Here is an 18,502-nt window from a genome sequence, read left to right as displayed (position 1 = left end):
TAAAATGCAGTCTGTGTTTTTAGGCAATTGGTGAGGCAATGCTTATTGGATGTAGGAGAGTAACATATTTAGACTTCAGGGGAAAAAAATGTATTGTTTTCCACCAGAAAGATATTCTCCTGTCCTTCCTTCGAAAATCTTGAGGGGCATTTACAGGAAGGTTATGGCCATGTTCTGCCATTCACAGTGGGATTTTTGGAAATCTTTGCTAACATTGAAGCCGGACGCCACCAGAGAGTAAAATACCCACAGGGTCCTTTTCCCTTCAAAGACATGATTTTCTGTAACTACCCAGCAGGGATCCATAGAAGCGGTCACTAAGGAAAACATATTTATATCATTAGCCTCTTCTTCCCTCCACCCCCCCAAGTGAGCCTAATCGCTTCACCCTAAGGAGATGTGGCGTGCAAAACTGACAGCAAGGAGCTGACGGGGGCTAGTCAGTCAAACATTATCAACCCCAGAAAAAATTATAGTCGCAGGTTAGAAAATAGTCTGTAAACCCTTTTTCTGTACATCCCAAGCGCACCTTCACCCTCGTCTCTCTCCCTTGCCCTTGCTTGCTGCTGAGCGTGTGTCGAGGGCCAATTAGCACTTTCAGCTCTTTTATAACGGGGTGAACAGCAAGCCTAGAGCGACTGTCCCAGCGATACAGATGACCCTCAAAAGGGTTGAGAGAAGGTTAAGCATGGCTTAAATTTAAAAGAGGCAGGAAAGTTCCGTGGAGCCCTCACGTCCCTCTCCACCGGGGATCCTCCGGCCGGGCTGCTTTCCCCGCTGCCAGGTGGGCTGCAGCCCGAAGGAAGAGGTGGCACTAGGGAGCCGGCAGGAACGGTCGTCCGGAGCGGCGGCGGGGCTCTTTATTGGTTTCCGATGAGAGCGGCCCGGCCCCTGCTCCCACTTGTGTGTGTCACCTTCCTCGGGTGCAAAACGAGCGCGGCTCACAGCGCGGGGCGCAGGCGATCCCGACTGATCCCACGCCGGGCCCAGGCTCGCGGTGCCCCGGCGGCCGTGGGCAACCCGCTGATATTCGTCCCGGGGTCTGTCCCGAACACACCGCCTCCTGCACCCACTCGGGCTTTAGCTTTGCGGCCGAGCTGGAACGAGAGGGAGCCGGGTCGGTTTCCCGATGCTTGCGACTCCCCGGGTTCAAAGTACATGACTCGACTGCCGGGTCCCACAACGAGCGGATGACAAGGCCGCCCTGTACCCAGCCTCCAGGACCGCAGAGCATGCAGCATCCCGTTCGGTACTCCGAGCTCAGGAGCCAAGAAAAGGGAACAGGGCTGGGGAAGGGAGGGGGAGCCCCCCGCGCTTTCGTCGCGCTCAGAGCCCTTTGTCGCCTGGAGTGACCCAGCTTTAGCCTGAACCGCGGGAAGCCTCGTTGCGGTTGTCGCCGGTCGCGCCGAAGCCAAGCCCAATCTGCCAGGAGTGTGGCCACGGCGGCCCTCAAACAGCCTCCGCGAGTGGGGTTGGGGAGGGGGGGGCTTATCGATACGGCGTGGCAAGATTTGCTCCCGCTTCAGCATCGCGGGACGGCCGCGCACCGAAGGAGGCGAACGGGTCCGAGCCAGCCCGCCGCAGCCGCCGACGGGGCGCGCGGTCGGGCGGGCGGCGCGGGGCATCCCCCGCGCGGTGGGCACCGGCCTTTCCCCCTGCGCCCGCCGAGCCCCTCGGCCCGCCCGTCCTCACCGGGCGCTACCCCCGCAGCCTCAGGTCTCCTTTTAAAACTTAGGGGGAAAAATAGTCTCTCCCCTGCTGCGGTGTATAAATAAGAACAGCGTACGGAAATAAACGCTCAGCTAACCGACCGGCTTTCCGGACGGATGAAAATGCTGAGGAACGACATTAAAACATTGAAAATAGAGTTTCAAGGCATCCGTGTTAAAATTATAAACATTCTGGTGACTGCGTTTTATAGCGCTTCTATTACTATCTTAATTCCTAATTACACAGCCACGAGTATGGATAGTTTTTAAGGAAATCTCCAGCCTTTAATACACCGCTCCCACTTATATTTATTGTTCGTTTCAGACAAACAATTTTTAAAAATAGCCTTTTCATTACTTCAGTCACAAAACAAGCATTTACAAACGCTAAATGAGGGTTGAAGAAACTTCTGCCTTTACTTTTTTATTGCTTTCTTATAAATTTAACTCATATTTTCATTATTGTCTCAGGAAAAAAAATGAAAACGTGCATGGAATAAAATTAAATCAGGTAGCTTTAAATCACTGTAGTTTGGGGTAGAGTCCCTAATTGGAAATATTTATGTTTGCGAAGCTGGGACTACAGCAGTAAAAAGATATGGTATATCCCATTTTTATCATAACGTGGGTCTACGAGAACATTTATATCATACCATTGCAAGAAATGATGTGTAGTTAAACAACATTTTTTAAGCAGGGTTTGTGTCTTTTTATGGCAACCCTCAGTCTTTAGTCAGGGCTAGTTCTCATATTACATGAAATGTACTTTAAGAAGTACTACCTGCTCCAGCTGTCCAGGAAAAACTGAATTATGGAACTAGGAAACATATGGCAGTTGCATATTGCACGAGTAAGGTACATATGAAAGTTATAAATTTCTTTTTTAAGTAACCATTGTAAACGCATTTTTATAGGTTTCACAGTATGTATTACATCTGTAATTTTAATTTTTGCAATATACCTTTTTAAAGATATCTATGTTTTCTGTACTCTGGGGGAGGAAATGCAAAGCGACGTTTACACGTTTAAAAAAAATGCTGCATGCAAAACAAACAAGGCAGGTAAATAAACGGGGAAGCGGAGCTTCCTCACAATGGAAAGGACACTATGCCATCTATTGGCAAAGCAGTTATTTACAAAGCCAAGGGTACCCTAGCGAGTATTTTCCGTTCTTTCAATGTTGTAGAGTGTCCCAGTTGTAGCTTTCGTGTATTTTAACAAATAAATAAAGACATGTCCACGGAGGTCCAGGGAATTAAAAAAAAAAAAAAATTAAAAAGAAGAAAAAAAAAAAAAAAAGGAAGAAAGCAAGACAGTCCGTGAATTTTTACTTCACAAATTAGATCATTAACTCACAGGGGATTTTGCAGCTAATTGCGAACTCCCTTCTCGGAGCGCCCGAGTAGGAGAGATTTAACTTTTCCGATTATTTTATATCTGAACCGTATCAAAGAAGGCTTTTTTTTTTTCTTCCTGTTTTGTTTTCCCCCCTGTGTTTTCAATGCAAGGTTACCTAAGGACTTTATGGCCAGGAATCGGCCCAGCAGGCTGCTTCGGAAGCTGACCTTACGGTCTTTGCTCAGTCCGAACGCTATGCGGGGGTGGCTGCAGGATCGGGGGCTCCCCCAAACGCGAGCCTGCCCTGCCAGGCGCTCCAGGGCTCTGTGGGACACGGGCAGGGGCAGCGGCGGGGCAGGAGGGGCGCGGAGCAGCCCCGGCCCTGCGCATCCCGCGGGCAGCGCTTGTTCCCGGCGTTAGAAAAGCTCATCCCGTAGGAGAGAGCTCCCAGTGCTTTTCCTGTTTCCAGGAAGGCGAGAGAGAAGATATTTTCTCCATCAGATATAAATAAACCAAAATAATCGGGCAGATGTGAAGGGAAGAGTCAATTTTTCCTGTTCCAAGCGTAGACCAATTTGTAAACGAAAGTCCCTGTCTCTCCGTCTTGAACTGGCTTTCTTCCTTCTTCCCTTCACTTGCTAAGGACTCGGCTTTTTCCCTGCCATGACTAGCCCACTACTGCTCGGTGGGAAACACGAGAGCCCTTTGTTTTAACTTTTAACGTTGTAATCTCTCTTTCCTGTGCCGCAGAACCCAGTTTGGCCCTTCTGTCCTAGATGTGTGAGTCGGGGGGCGGGCGGGGAGAGAGAAATTCCTGGAAGCACCTGTATTTCTCAGCTCGAAAGGTTAATCTTTCTCCACACAGAAAAAGAAAAAAAAATCCCCTAAAATAAAAAAAGACACAATCCCCTCCGTCTAAAACCAGACCCCAGAGGACAGGAAAATATAAAATCCAGACCCTGCACTCATATCCTTTTACTGCTCTTCTCGGTGTGAACGTGTGAGTAGATGGTGTTTTACAAAGTTGTCTGAATTTCATGAAAGGCCGTTCCTGTGTTTATATGCGAGGGGAATTGCACTGTCTCGCTGACTGAAGCGCACCTTCGCCGATTGCTCTTTACCCGAGCAGTGGGACTTGGCGCTGGGAGCACGAAGGCTTCGCCTCGCAGCCTCACGCCCGGATTTTCGGATCAGCCCCGCGCGTCTCTGGCTGCCGAGGGAGAGCAAACACTCTCATTCTGGGGCAGCACTCGCTTTCTGCTTTTTTTCCCTCCCCTGCAAACGTCCCCGAAGCCCGGGACGGTGATGGGATGGGGGCACCACGCACTCCGGGACCCTCCGGGACGCGCCGTGGGTCCCCGCAGTCCCGTGTCCGTACTGGAGCATCAGCACGGCCCGGAGCCGCGCTCCCTCGGTTCCGCCTGCTCGCTTTTTGGGGGCAGTCGGCCTGGGAACGGCGCCCGGCCGGGACGGGGACACCAAAGAAGCGGCGGGCGAACGCGTTTTCGGGGAGAAAGATGCAGGCGGGTAGGCTGTAGGGTTAGAAAGGCATCGATGAAGGAAAAAACTGAGCTCCATATGGGCAGCGATTTTTGAAGAAGGCATCAAACACGCTTCTCTGCTGTGCAGCCCACGCACGGCGGCTCTCCGCGCCGCCCCGTCTGCAGCGAGGTGCCGGCCGAGCCCCTGAGCATGGCCCGATGCAGCCTGTCACCCGAATGAAGGGATTTGGCTCGACAAAATTATATTCCTCCGCAATCAGGCAGACCAAAACGCTTTCAGAGTAACATCCAGGAGATAATTTCCCCCGAGTTACCTATCAAGTGTTGCATACAAGATATATCTTTTAAATATAAAGTTTTTCTCGATGATGAGCTGAAAAGGAGACAGTTATTAAAACTGTGCGAGCACTCTGCTCGTAATTACCCGGGGAGCGGGGCGAGAACGCGGCGCTAGTGGGGGACTCAAGAAAAGCGGGGCTTTAAAATCGCTATTCTTTAAAGTTTGCGTGGGTAAAGCCTCTTGGCGCCTTTTAGTAACAAACAAATGCCTATGTGTATAATCAGTCACATATACATAGTAACAGAAATCTATATGTATGTCCGAACACATATATACACATTCGTGTATATCGATTGTACTATTCTATATTAAATATAGACATGCCTTGCGGTTCAGATTCTTTCAGTCATTCATGTCTGTAGATGAACTAAACTAAATTATTTCCTTTAGTATTTTCTTCTTTCACTCTATTCTTTTTTTCTTCTTTTTCCTCCTTTTTTTTTTTCTTCCTTTCTCCTTCTTTCTCTTTTCTCAGTGGAAAGTGCACAGTAAGTGTGAAATATACATCATCGCCAGAGGAATTTGTCTTGAAAAGTCCTCTCAGCCCCCTGGTGTTCAAAGACTACAGGATGATTATTGATTATTGCACTAGATCAGAGCCCGCATGAAACGCCAGGGGAGTGGAATGGACCGGCGGTGAGGGCCCGGCTCCCGCCCGCGGTACCCGCGGCTCGCCGGGGCCGGGGCTCCGCGGGGCCGCCGCGCTCCGCACCCGCGGAGGACGGGACGAGCCGCGGCGCCGCCAAACGGCTCCGAGCCCCTTGGGCACGGCCCGTGCGCGCCCGCGGAGCCCCGCGCAGCTGCTCCGCTCTCCCCAGCCCCGCGCTCGCCGTTTGCTCCGGTCCAGGTCGGGCAGCAAAGCGCCCGTGGTGTCCGTCGGTCCGGCTGTACCGCCGGTGCTCAGGCTGGGAGTACTGGACCGTAGAGACAAGCCTGAGGTGTGTAGGTGTGTGTGTGTGTGTGCACAAATATGCACACACGCACAGAGAGGGCTTCCTCTGCCTGCAAGAGGCCGTATATTTAGAACGATGAGCTCTTGGACATGCTTAGCTGTTCTTACCATACTCATGTAGCCTGAGATCCATTACCTGTTCCATCACTGAAGGGGCTGAAGGGAATGCTGAGGTGTGGGGCGGAGGCTGAGCTCACTGGCCGGAGAGCACAGCGGGAGCCTCAGTGCCAGGCTGTGGTGCAGGACGGAGTGAACGCCTCAGCATCCCGCGGCAAGCACCCCGCTCCAGGGGATGTGGGGCTACGCCACATCCCTCCCCCCGCCTGACCACAGCTGCCTGGGTGACTGGGGTTCTCCCAGTAGGGGCTGTAGGTACCCCTGGCCTTTACTGCCCGAGACGGGTGCAAACATCCCCCCGTGCCTTGGAAAGGGTGAAGGATTGACTGGCGACTGCAAGCGCTCCAGAACTGCTGCTTCTTTGCCCAATGAAAAACAGAGAGAGCATCTTTTGTCCGTACAAATTGACCAGCAGTGAGAAAAGATAATGCTGAACGTGCTCCATTCATCTGGAGAGCGATGGTGCTGTTTAGGGAAGGGGATTGTGGACGGCAAATAAAAGAGGAACTTTGGAAAGCACCGTGACCTTGGGCTTTAATTTACAGAAAATTTTGTCTTGTATATAAACAGAAGATTAAGTATATTGTGGAAAACTTCAAATCGCATTTTAAATTTTATTATTTTTCTCTTCCTTTGGGCTGCAGACACTTGAATTCATGACAATCGAGAGGATTTTCTGTATGAATAAGAACATCAACAACCCCATTGTGTCCTGTCACTGTATCCTGGTATTTCTACATCCTCTCTGAGGTTCACTTTGAAACTTGGAGGAATATGATCTGGGAATTAGGTTTTAGACCATTTTGTTTCCATTTTGCAAATGCAAAGATGCTACAGTGAAACACACAGTGGTTTCTATTTCTTCCTCTCTGTAGGCATGTTTAACTCTCATTGACACTGATGTGAGTTATGCACATGTCTAAAGAGGAGAAGGGAGTCTTAGATCTTTTTCTCATCGTTTACATGAGATCAAAAGAAATCAAATAGAGTTAATGAAGGGCCAGATGGTGCTTTATTTGTGCTCTGGAAGAGCACAGTAGAAGAGAATGGGAAGGAATATCTGTAGTTTAACCTGGCGAGGAGGAGGAAAACTTACTATCTCATTTAACGGGCACTGAAGCAAAAATGCTGTATCTTCAGAAGTGGGAAAGGTTTGCTTGTTTTCTCTCCCTCAGTAGATTTTGGATGCAGGGCTAGGGTTGTTTTTGGAAGGCACTGATTGAAGGGATTCCAGACTCTGAAATCATTCGCATTTTGTCTTTTTTGGAAACACAAATTTCTTTGGACTGGGCAATTCTTCAGGTTTTGCTTTTAAGCCGTAGGATATGGGTGCTCCTCTAGTCCATGGAAAATGTGTAATCTAAGCTGCTATGAGGAGGCAGGGCTGCAGAAGTAGAAGAGCCTTTGATTTGGATCCTCACTGTGAGCAAGAGTTTGGCAGGAGAGGCACAGGATGCAGTAAACTTTACCAACTGTGCACAGAGAGCAACTCATATCCCAGAGGATGCAGACAGGGCCAGGGCCATCCTGTGCTGTGCCTCTGTGCCATCTCACAGCCCTTGCACCTCGCTGGTGGGTTCGCAGCTCAAGTTGCCCCCAGGATCTTGTGGGAGGAGATTGTAGCACTGGGCATAGCTGATGACCAATTACTTTTGCCTTCACTTATGGTAGGGTTATCTGAAAAGAGAAGAAAAGCTTGTTTCCTCTGTAGACCTTACACTGATCCTGGCAGGCTCTTTCTGATATATAATACCCCAAAGGGTCCTAATTGGTAAACGTGAGGGAAAACAGAAGTTTTACAGAGGATTACCCCTGCCTGTGATGATCTTGTAGGGATGAGTCTGTGGGGGCAGTAGAGGCCATCTTATTATTTGTTCTCTGTACATCCCATCATTGTTTTAATGCATGACACACCTATTCAAGGATAACTTAGCAGCACACCACAGATTTCCCAATAGCTTGATGTCACGCGTTGGCCTTGCATGATAGTGTAATGCCAGTTGACCAAAAAAAGGTCACTTTTGTATTGCTCCCCAAGACTTCTTTTGTTGACAAAGTATCTCTCTGGATTTGGATGTCTTTGCCGTTGAACTGAAGGCCTGGAGGCTTTCCTGTTTTAAAAGCAATGGGAAGAGATGCAACCAACATCTGTACATTTGTTTGAGGATGCCAGAAGTTTTTTGTGTTTTTGCTTTATTCTCAGAAAATTGTATCAAAAGTACTTTAATAGCAGTAGAGCCACATCTACTCTTTGCCCCCTGGTACAAACCTAACATCACAGCTGCAGCTGACATTATTTCCACCTGCTTTAAATGTGTTCATGTGCCTCTAATCCTGTGTGCAGCTTCACATTTGTACCCATTTCCTGTATTTTATAGGCACATGTGGTATGTCGAGGTTTGGAAATGTAAGCCCTCATTTTGTGCTGCTAGTATTCTAACATTCATTTTCCCTGGCTGTACTCCTTGCTTTAAAAAAAAAAAAAATAAAAAAATCCAAACCAAACCAAACCAACCAACCAACCAACCAACCAACCAAACAAAAAAAAAAAACCAAAACAAAAAACACCAAACCAAAACCATTTTTTTTCCCTGTTGAAGTTTAAACAAAACTTTGAGAACTTCCTTGATAGTTTATATATCTAGCACTTTTATTGAGTGAGCGTGCAGTAATTTGGTGGGTTTACTAAGTTACTTGACAGTTAATGGGATACATCTGCAACAGATTCCAAAATAACTGGCTGCTTAGAAATATGGAAAAGACTAGAATTTTCACTCCTTTCTGTCCTTGTAAGAAATTCCTATCTGCTCCAGCTCCACAGAAGTCAAGATTCCATTAAAGATCCATGTATGCCAAGAGCTGCTACCAACAACAATAAAACTAATTAGAGCTGACTCTTCCAAACTTTCTATTATATTAGAAAAATATTATGGATTTTAATCTAGAGCATTTAAGAAGCGAAATTAAAAACACACAAAACCATGCATACACCTGGAGATACACGGTGGCTTTTTGAGGCTTGAGAACATAAAAAACTCCTCAGCCATGAAAAAAAAAGAGCCCAGACTTCATTTTCCACAGACAAATCGGCTGCTTCTCGTCAGTGACCCATACTTGTGTGCGTACCTGCTCCTGTGCAAAGCAGTATAGCAGCAGCAGTAATCCTTCAGCTGCTGCACCATGGCTCAGAAGGGCTGGGAACCCTTTGGTCTTGGGGAGTGTAGACTCAGTCAACTGGGGATGGAAGTCTCTAAGAGGAAAACCCTAACAAGCAATCCCATATCCCTGGGAAAATTTCTGCATTTCCTAAACTGACTTCTTCATGACACAACAGCCAAAAGCTAGTCCACCCTTTACAGTAAGGCTGATTTTTAGGGATGGCCTGCACGTCAGGCAAGCCCCTGGTAGTGTGAATCCATAGGAATGAACAGGATGGGGGAGGAAAACCAGACATTCATGCTGGAGATACTGTTTGAGTGGATGTATCTAGTGTCCTGTGGTTCCAGAGGGAATAAAGAAAAGGAAAAAGATGAAGGAAGCTGAGCAGAGCTCTCCTGTGAGTGGCTTAGTTGATCTAATATCTTCACTGCAGCTTCATTAACTTTAATCTACAAAATTTTAGATGGCTTCAGATAGGTATGTCATGGTAACAAAGCATATTGGTAAAGAGCTGAAATGTCCCAATGCCCTTCATGACACTGATGTGTCTGGACTTGCAATGCGTGCATCACTTTTCACTTATTGGGGTTAAAAAGTTGATAAAAGGAAGAGCCACCTCAGATTCCTTCTGCAATTTGTGAACAAATTCTCTATAGTGCTTTGCCAAATGTTGTATAAAGCCCCTACATGTGTCTGTTTATTCATTAGAATTCAACAGAAGGGTAGGAACATAGTGCTAATGTTTATGTTTCAGTTAAGGAATTCATTTATGTTGCCTCACTTAAAAATATTCGCCTCACAGAAAATATAAGTCCAAAGTTGATTTATCAGGTTTAAATTTAAGAAAATTATATTGTCAGAACAACCACACATTCCTTTTTGCACCACTTTTGAAATCTGTTTCCTATTACCATCTCTGCATCAGACAAATACAACCAAGTTATTTACAGGCTGTGAAAGATACTAAATCTTTTCTGAGTAATATTACACTGGATCACAAATTCTCACTTTTAATAATAATTGACAACAAGCTAAAGTGAAGGATATTCACAATTAGTAACAACAGCACATAATGCTCTCCCAGTGCCTTGTATCTCCAAGACCCAATGCAGACCTAAGCTGCTGAAGTCTCATTAACATTTACTTTGGAAGGATGTTAAGTATTGTTATCTCCTGTTTACAGATGGTGAAAGAGGCTCAGTAGGATTGTGACTTGCCTAAAAAAACTTAGAACAGTTTAATTGCAGAAGCCAGACCAGAACTCTCAAGCTCTTGGCTCCTACTTGTGTGAGAGAGCGAAACACAATTTTAAGAGCATCCTGTGACTTAAGGAATCCCAGTTCCAGCACACACCAGGGCTTGAGCGGCGCTGGGGCAGTGCAGCTCCTCAGGGGCACTTTGGGCTCCCGGCTCCCATTAACTTGGAGTGATTTTGGAGCTCTTGAAAACTCCTTTCAGTCCGTGGAGGGAAATGCACAACACCTGTGATTCATAGAAGGGCGCATGGAGAGGCAGGGAGAGGGCTGGAGCGGCAGCCAGCTCCACGTGCGGCTCAGCCGCGATTCAGAAGCTGCGGGGCCGAGTGCTGAGCCTGTGCTCCAGGGCTGCGGGGCCGGGGGAGCCGGCAGCAGCGCTGCCAGCTCTTCTCACTGACATGATTTTCTCGGGAGCAGAGCCAGGAAAGATCTAAAGACAAAGCTCCAGCCCTCTAATAAATTTCAGCTTCGCCTTTGGGAGGAAGCTCTCCTTGCCTGGCCCCTTGTGCCGTGCCCCTACACCTTCAGGAGAAGGGAGCAGCTCAGGTGGATGCACATCCCCAGGCTTTCTTCCTGGTCAGCCCCTGCTGCCATGCTCTGAATGGGAAAACTGGGAGCAGGAGGATGGGCAGAGAGCAGTGGAAATCCCTGCAGGAGCAGATGTACCAGTAGTGTATTTGTGTATGTGTGATGGGAATACAAGAGTGAGGAAGCACAGTGCAGCTAGGGAAGCATCCCCTCGGGGCTGGAAATGCAAAGTCAGATAGAGCTGGGCAGCAGGGGCAGGCAGGGAGCACACCTGGGGCAGGTGGAAAGGGGCAGGAAGCAGCATCTCTTGTTGTTAGATGGAGAAGTGCACTGGTGTAAGGCATGCAGGTTGTCAAATGAAGCAAAGGCCAGGAGAATCCATCAACATCTAATGCCCAAAGACCTGTGACAAATATTCTTATTGGGATTGGGATTGGGGTTGGAACTGGATGTGAAGCTCTCACCCACCTGCACGCAGCCTCGCACCCCATGTACACCACAGCCTTTGGAGATGAGGAAGTGAAAGGAATTCAGGCTCAAAGGAGGGATCAAAGCCATCCCAAATGCATGTAGGTATCTGGCAGTGTCTGTATCTTGCTGTTATCCAATTTGTTAACTTTTTCCTCTGGCAATACCAGTGTACAACTGACTGGATGCCTGGAATAAGAGTGGTTAGAGCTGAGGAGGAAAATTTCTTCTTCATCAGGAAAGAGAGTGGATGCTGCATGAAGTTGATATTGCTTCCCCAAAGCACTGCTGAGAAGGGAAAGAAAACCTTGGATGAGGGAGGGCATGCTGAGGCATGTGCAGGGAGCTGGGCAAACGCCAGCTCTGGGGAAGGAAGAACATCCCTGCAGCCTCAGAGGAGGTGCAGCCCTCCTTCGACAGCCAGATACTGAGCCTTGATTTTCATGGCAAGGTTTTAGACTTGCTTCCTTGGCTATGAGTTTTGGCCTCAGACAATGCTCAAAGGGATGCAGAAACCATTTACAGTACAGTCTCAAATTTGCATCTATGTTTGGAAATGCTCAACAGCTTCATCACATTAAAGCATTTTAGGAAGGTGTATAGCTAAGCAAATACTCACTGCTAAGAAGATCTTGAGGTAATTCTGAGTAAGGAAGAGAGGCGTCCCTTATGTGGGAAAGACTACCAGGCCAGAGGATCAACTTTCTAGGCCAAACCCCATTAAATTCAAGGGAAAAACAACTTTTAGATGGCCTTGTGCCTACACTTAGAAATTTAATTGAATCTGGAATAAGCTTTATAGACTGAGGGACTCACAGCATGAGATAAATTGTTCACTGCAGTTATGGCAAATGCAAGCAGTGAACTGGCCAGCTGGTTCTATCAGGAGTATAAAGAAAATCTAGTCAGGATAAGTCAGGTAAAATATCTAGAATGGTGGAATGGTGGAATGTCACTCCAGGGGCCAGGATGGGGAAAGGTTAAGGGTCTCTGAGAAAAAAGTTGCTTTTTAATGTCCTTTTTCCTTGAACATGTTAATGTCCCAGAGGCCTATTCTTTACATAATTCTGTTTGCACAAGATGAAGGGGGTACCAGAACTTTGCCAGCTTCATATAGCTCATTGCAAAATCCTTGAAAATACTGTTTGAAAATATTTATGCAGAAAAAAAAAGCTATTTCACACATTTTGAATCAGCAGCCAGGTTTTAAAATAAACCAATCTGTCCTCAGAAATTAAAAGAAGAAGAAATAAAGATCAAAATTCACAGTTGGTGTAAATTGCCAGACTTTTCAGTGAAGTCAGTGCAGGGCTGCCAATTTAAACTAACAGAGAAACCAGTCCAAAAACCATGAACGTGATTTTAAAAGTCTTCAAAACAGAGTTTCCAAAACATTACGTGGCCACAGAGTACCTTGCAGAATGATAAAGCGTGGGGTCAGTCTCCAGGTGCCCTAGAACAGAGAATAAATGGCAGCACTAGGACCGAGGAATGTTAAATCTGTTTAAAGAGTACCAATAAATAGCATGTGTCAATCAATAATTGCTTCTCCATTAAAAAAAAAGGCACAATAACTAGAGTTTTCTCATGCTAAAATAGTTAAATATTTAACCAAGTCCATGAAAGCTAATTGAATACTTTTTTTTTCATTCTTGATATAAATTAATGAACAAAAGAGCTGTGGGCTTCCATGTCTCTCCAGCAGATCACTTGTCTGAACCATGGAAAACTTCTTTCAGACAGGCTCTGTTTGGCATTATCTCCTCTGTAATACTTCTTCAGGGCACTGTATACAATTTTTAAAGGTGTGTCTGAGAGCCAGAAGTTGGGAGCATGTACATCTTCTCTACCTTTTGGATGTGAAAGGGTAATCTTGGAATCCTGGAAGGGAACACAAGCCAGTTGTTGGTTACCCTAAGCCATTAAAAGTCTCTCTCTGAGAGAAATTATGACTGTCTTATTCCTGTTGAAAAACAGACTGATGCTATTGCACAGATCAGATATTCTCTTACTTCTTCTGAGAGGGGCACTATGACCTCTCTATCTTACCCTCTGCTTTATATTACATCCTATAACTTTTCTTTCCACCAGGCTTCTTGAGGATGTGGAAAGGAGTGTGAAAACCTGCCCTCAGCACAGAAGATTGGGTATTTGAAGACAGGCATGGCTGGTGTGCACCTCATTCCAGGCCCCTGGGTGCCACTATAATATTAGCATTACTGTCCCACAATAATAACAGGAGTACATGTTTTATGAGAATTTCCAGAGGGTGGGAAAAAATAGTCAGTGTTGGAAAGGGAACACAAAGCTTTTTGGCTGAAAGTTGCCCAGGGAACTTCAAAGCAGGCTCCTCAGACCAGGGGCCAGGTCCCTCAGGTGACAGAACCTGGCACAGCCTTGATGGGTTGATCAGGCCAGTCCTGATGCAGGAGGATTAGACAAGAACTGACTGCGCTGAATTTTCATTTTGTTTACTGTGGTTGCCACCAGGCAGCCCAGAGAGGCTTTCAGGGCTCTCTGAGGGCATGGGAAAATCAGTGTGTTTAGCTTTCCTGGGCTGAGCACTGGGCTCAGCTGGAAGTGTGGACCTTGAGGTTAGCCTTACATCACCGGAGGTGGGTGCCTAAGCCTACCCTCTGACTTCTGCCGGAGCTAAATTTAAATCCTTGATGGCTTAAATGAGTTCTGTGGCAACACAGTGATGGATTTGAAAGGGAATGAGAGGGGGAAAAAAAGGAAAATGCTCCTGAACGACAAGAAAAAAAAAACAAAACAACCACAAAAAAGCTCCTCAAACAAGGAGAAAGAGAACACAGCTATGACATGTCAAAAATGGAGAAAACAAGATTTTTGCAGTCAGCAGTTCAGAACATAGCCTGGAGGGGCACCAAAGGCTTTGTACCCTTGCTCTCAGCTGGGGAATGTCCACTTGCCTTTGGTGAGGAGCTTGTACCAGCCACAGCTGCCTGGCTGAGGAGCAAATTACTTTTTCAAGCCTCTGAACTCTTCAGGGAAGCAAAAATTTTGCTCTTACGTGTATGTGAGGTGCCTAGAAGAGGCAGGTCCCAATCACTAACAGAGACCTCTAAGCATCAGCAAGACAGCTAATACTGAAGACCTGCTTTCTAAGTCCATTGTCCTGGTTAACAGTGAGTGCTATCCTATCTCATGCAGAAGCATGAGAAGGCTGAGCCACATAAGTTTTACAGGAAAACATCCAGGGGGAAAGATTTATGTATTTGCTATGAAAAAACACCGATTCTTGTATTAGATGAACTTGGACTGCATTATGTTACAGAAATAAATGCATCCCCATGGAAAAAGAATGCAAATATTTGCATTATTTGTAATGTCCTTCAACTATCTGGCTACATGTGCCCCATATATTAAATGCATGCTTTGCAGTAATGTTTGTTGCATACAGCTGGATAAAGTAATTAATAGAGATTTAATAGCTGCACAGTAAAAAACTCATCTTTCTAATTTGCCTTTATAATTTTATCTTTAGCTATAACTAATAATTGTAAGAAATATCTCTGTCCCAAATTGTCTCAAAGAAGTTTATTAAGCAGATCTTTAAATTTTAAAAAGCTGTCCTGATAACATCCTTGTTTCACCAGGGTGAGGGAAGAGAAAAGAAAAGGGAAAAATAGAGAAAAAAAGAAAAAAGAGAAAGAGGAAAGGGCAACTCTTCTGCCAAAATAAACCAATTAGCTCATGGATTAAATGTTTCTTCAGAAACACGTAAAGACGGGAAGTAATGTTCTCCTTTTTCTTGGAGGAAGCGTTAGGACACGAATTCTGTTTCTTGTAGTATAGATATTATTTGTTCTTTGGCAGCAGTCCTCTCAAAAATGTTGGTGGTGTTGCAAAACTATAACTACAGGTCCAACACTGGATGCACAAATGGTTTATAAACTACAGGTTGGGTCACTTGCAAAAGAGCCAGTTGGACTCATGAATAGCACGAGCTACAGTCCAATGCTGGATTCACAAATAGTCTGGGAACTATAGGTCTGGTGTACAGGTAGATTCAGCATTTAAGAATACCTAGAAACTATAATGTATAATTTCTCATTTTTAACAAAAGAAGACTACCTATAATGTCATAGAAAATGACAATAAAGCTAGATAATTTCTCTATAATTTCCTTTGACTGACTCATTATTTTTCCTTTACTGTCATTTCTTATCTCCCAGGAACAAATAACAGAAGAGACACTATAAATGGGAAACTAACTATGAAAATCATTCCCAGGAATCTTGCCCTAAATACTGAAAAACAAAGATGGAAGTTATGAAACTGGAAAAAAATTGGAATATTAATATTATGGTGGTATATTTAACATTTTCTTATTACTTTTAGCTTAGACATACTTTAAGTTATAAAATGCCTGGATAGCAAGCTTTCAATTGAAAGTTCATTTTCTGATTTGATTTAATTTCTCATTTTCTTACCATTGTTATTACCTGATAGATGCAACACTTATTCTTCAGATTTGTCTGTTACTATTATTGTTATTTATAATCCTATGTTTTATTGTTGTGACTGAAATGTTCTAAGACTCATTAAAATCATTGTGATATTGAAGACAATTTTGTCACATGACGTTTGTTTCAGGATTCAAATGCAATTCATTTGGAAGGGATTTCTGTACAGTCATCCCACCCACCTCATGAAATCAGTATTTCTAAGCAGTTTCAGATTTTTTTCCTGATAATTCTTTACAGTCACTGGTCTGAGTAACAAAAAGACTTTGATAATGTACTATGAGACAAATCTTGCAAAGCAAAAGGAATGAGTTTAACTGATTTTGGTGGAGATATTACAAACGTCATCATGATTGAATGAATCTTCTAACAGGAACCAGCTGATTTTAGAGACAAAAGTCCCGATCCTCACTTTGATAAATCTCTTCTTATTTGAATGAATATTGCAGTATTGGACCCACATGGAACTTGGTCAGAGGCCAATAATGTGCTGTGAATGGAAACATTAGTTTGTGATTAGAAATCTGATTCTATTGTTGTGCAGATTTACTCAAGCTATTGTCCTATGAGAGTGAAAAAGGGCAAGTGAGGTAAAAACCCTTTTCCCTCAGTAAGAATTGCTTTTTATCCATGGTCACAAGACCCCAGTGTGCTTGTTTACTGCAACGGCCTGTTGTATGTGAATGGCTGTATGCCTCATTTGCACCAAGATGGGAGCAATCTGAAAGTGCACATCCTACTCCTAGAAACTCCCCAGAAAGGCTGGGAATCTGGCTCAGATGCTGTCATCAAAATGTGCTTGCACATGGCAGTGCATGGTAGGCGCTCCAAAAGTATTCCCATGATCTCTGCAAGGAGGGGAACACTCAGCTGGAAGATGGTAGGAGTTCCACAGTTGTACCTCAAAAGATCCTTCTCAGTCACAGGATGACTTAACAGAAGCTTGGGTCAAGCTTGGAGAAGACAAAATGTAATTAAATACTCTCCTGAAAGTTATAGGTCAAGTGTTAAACATTGTGCAAGACTGTCAGGCCAAAATCATGCTCTGCCATATGAAGATCTTGGAGAAATAGCTCAACTCGGGACATTTATGAGGAAATGTGAGTTTTTCAGTTATTTGTCTCCCATGAAACCAAAACTAGGAACAGATTCAGCCCTGCATCTATTCCCAAAGCTTAGCTGCCCGTGCTACACGAGCTCTTGCTCTGTTCTTCAACAACTTCCACCGACAAGGCGTGGTCGGATCCATCTCCACTGTCACTTCACAGACACTGCACTCGCTCCTCACAGTGCATCACACAACACAAGAGACTCTGGCAGATGTGGAAATACCACCAGGTAGCTTTATTCATTATATTATCCAATGATGACCATAAACAGGCATTTTAGTAGTTTGTCCAACCCTATCAGGATGGTGGGTTTATTGCTGAGTTCTGTCCAAATTGCTAGATTTGGATTTAGAAAGCATGCTGTCCTCATTAACATGGACTTAATTAGTAGCAGTGGTGAGTCTCTGGAAAAGCTACTGATGCTTAATAAGTCTTTTGTGTCTGGCTTCCAAAAAGTTTTGTATTTGCAGAAATGTGATAGATCAGATTCAGACAGCAGTGCATTACAGATATTTCTTATGAAACAGCTACTGTTGAAATGGAATCTTTATCAAGCAAGAACATAGCTGTGCTCCAAAATCCATCACAGGATTAGTGTTTACCACTCTGTTTTCAGATGTGTGCTGGAAAAAAAAAGTGTATTTTGGTACATGTGAGGACCTTAAGGGGAAAATAAGCTATGCTGTGCACAGCAGCTTGAGAAGGCTGCATTTAGTGGCATCCAAAATAGAAGCTGTCAGGTCAAACTAATTTCTGGTTTATTCTCAGGCAGATGAGTAACCCCTTGTCACTTTTTTCCTGTCACTTCAAAACTATTAAGAGCATTTCACTTCCCCTCTTTAAAAGAACCTGGATGCACCTGCAAGAGGGTGCCTTCTGTGGGTATTAAATATGAATTCTGAGCTGTCCTCAAGGAAGGACAAGTGTACAAATGCCCAAATGAAACACCCTGGGAAGCAGAAAGGAAAGTTTTATGTCCTTACCTCCTTACTACTTGGACTCATGAAGTTGAAAAGAATTTATCTCTCAGGATTTTGAGTGTTTATTTCTGCCACTTATGTACATCTTAAAGTTTTGGATTTTCCTTTGACCATATTTACTTCCTAAAGAAGCTTTTGGAAGTGATATTATTCTTATATTGTGACTGTTTTGCAGAATGAATAAAGTTTTAATATGCAACAGAACTTCAATTTTTTTAATAAACAAAATTTTGATTATTAAACCAGCAACCTTATTGAATTATAGAGTTGATGGCTTGTTAAACTATTATATTTTTCAAGCTTCCTATACTTCCTTTATGCTGCACACATTTATATATGTCTTCATACAAGACAACAATGGCTTCTTGCTTTCTGTAGATCAACATAAGATTATTTTGCCATCCCTGTGTGTGCTGTTCTCAGTTCCTCTTCAGTTTTGGCTCTGCCTTATACTACAAGAGTTAACATTTTTCTGATATCACTGTTTAAGCTGAAGAATAACTGTACTGCTAACAAAATTATTATGGATAGAAAAAAAAGAGGGAAGGTGGCAG

This window comes from Molothrus aeneus, chromosome 3 (genome assembly GCF_037042795.1).
Source record: "Molothrus aeneus isolate 106 chromosome 3, BPBGC_Maene_1.0, whole genome shotgun sequence".
NCBI classification, from domain to species: Eukaryota; Metazoa; Chordata; class Aves; order Passeriformes; family Icteridae; genus Molothrus; species Molothrus aeneus.
The sequence above is the reverse complement of the archived record's forward strand: the minus strand, read 5'-3'. Positions refer to the sequence as shown.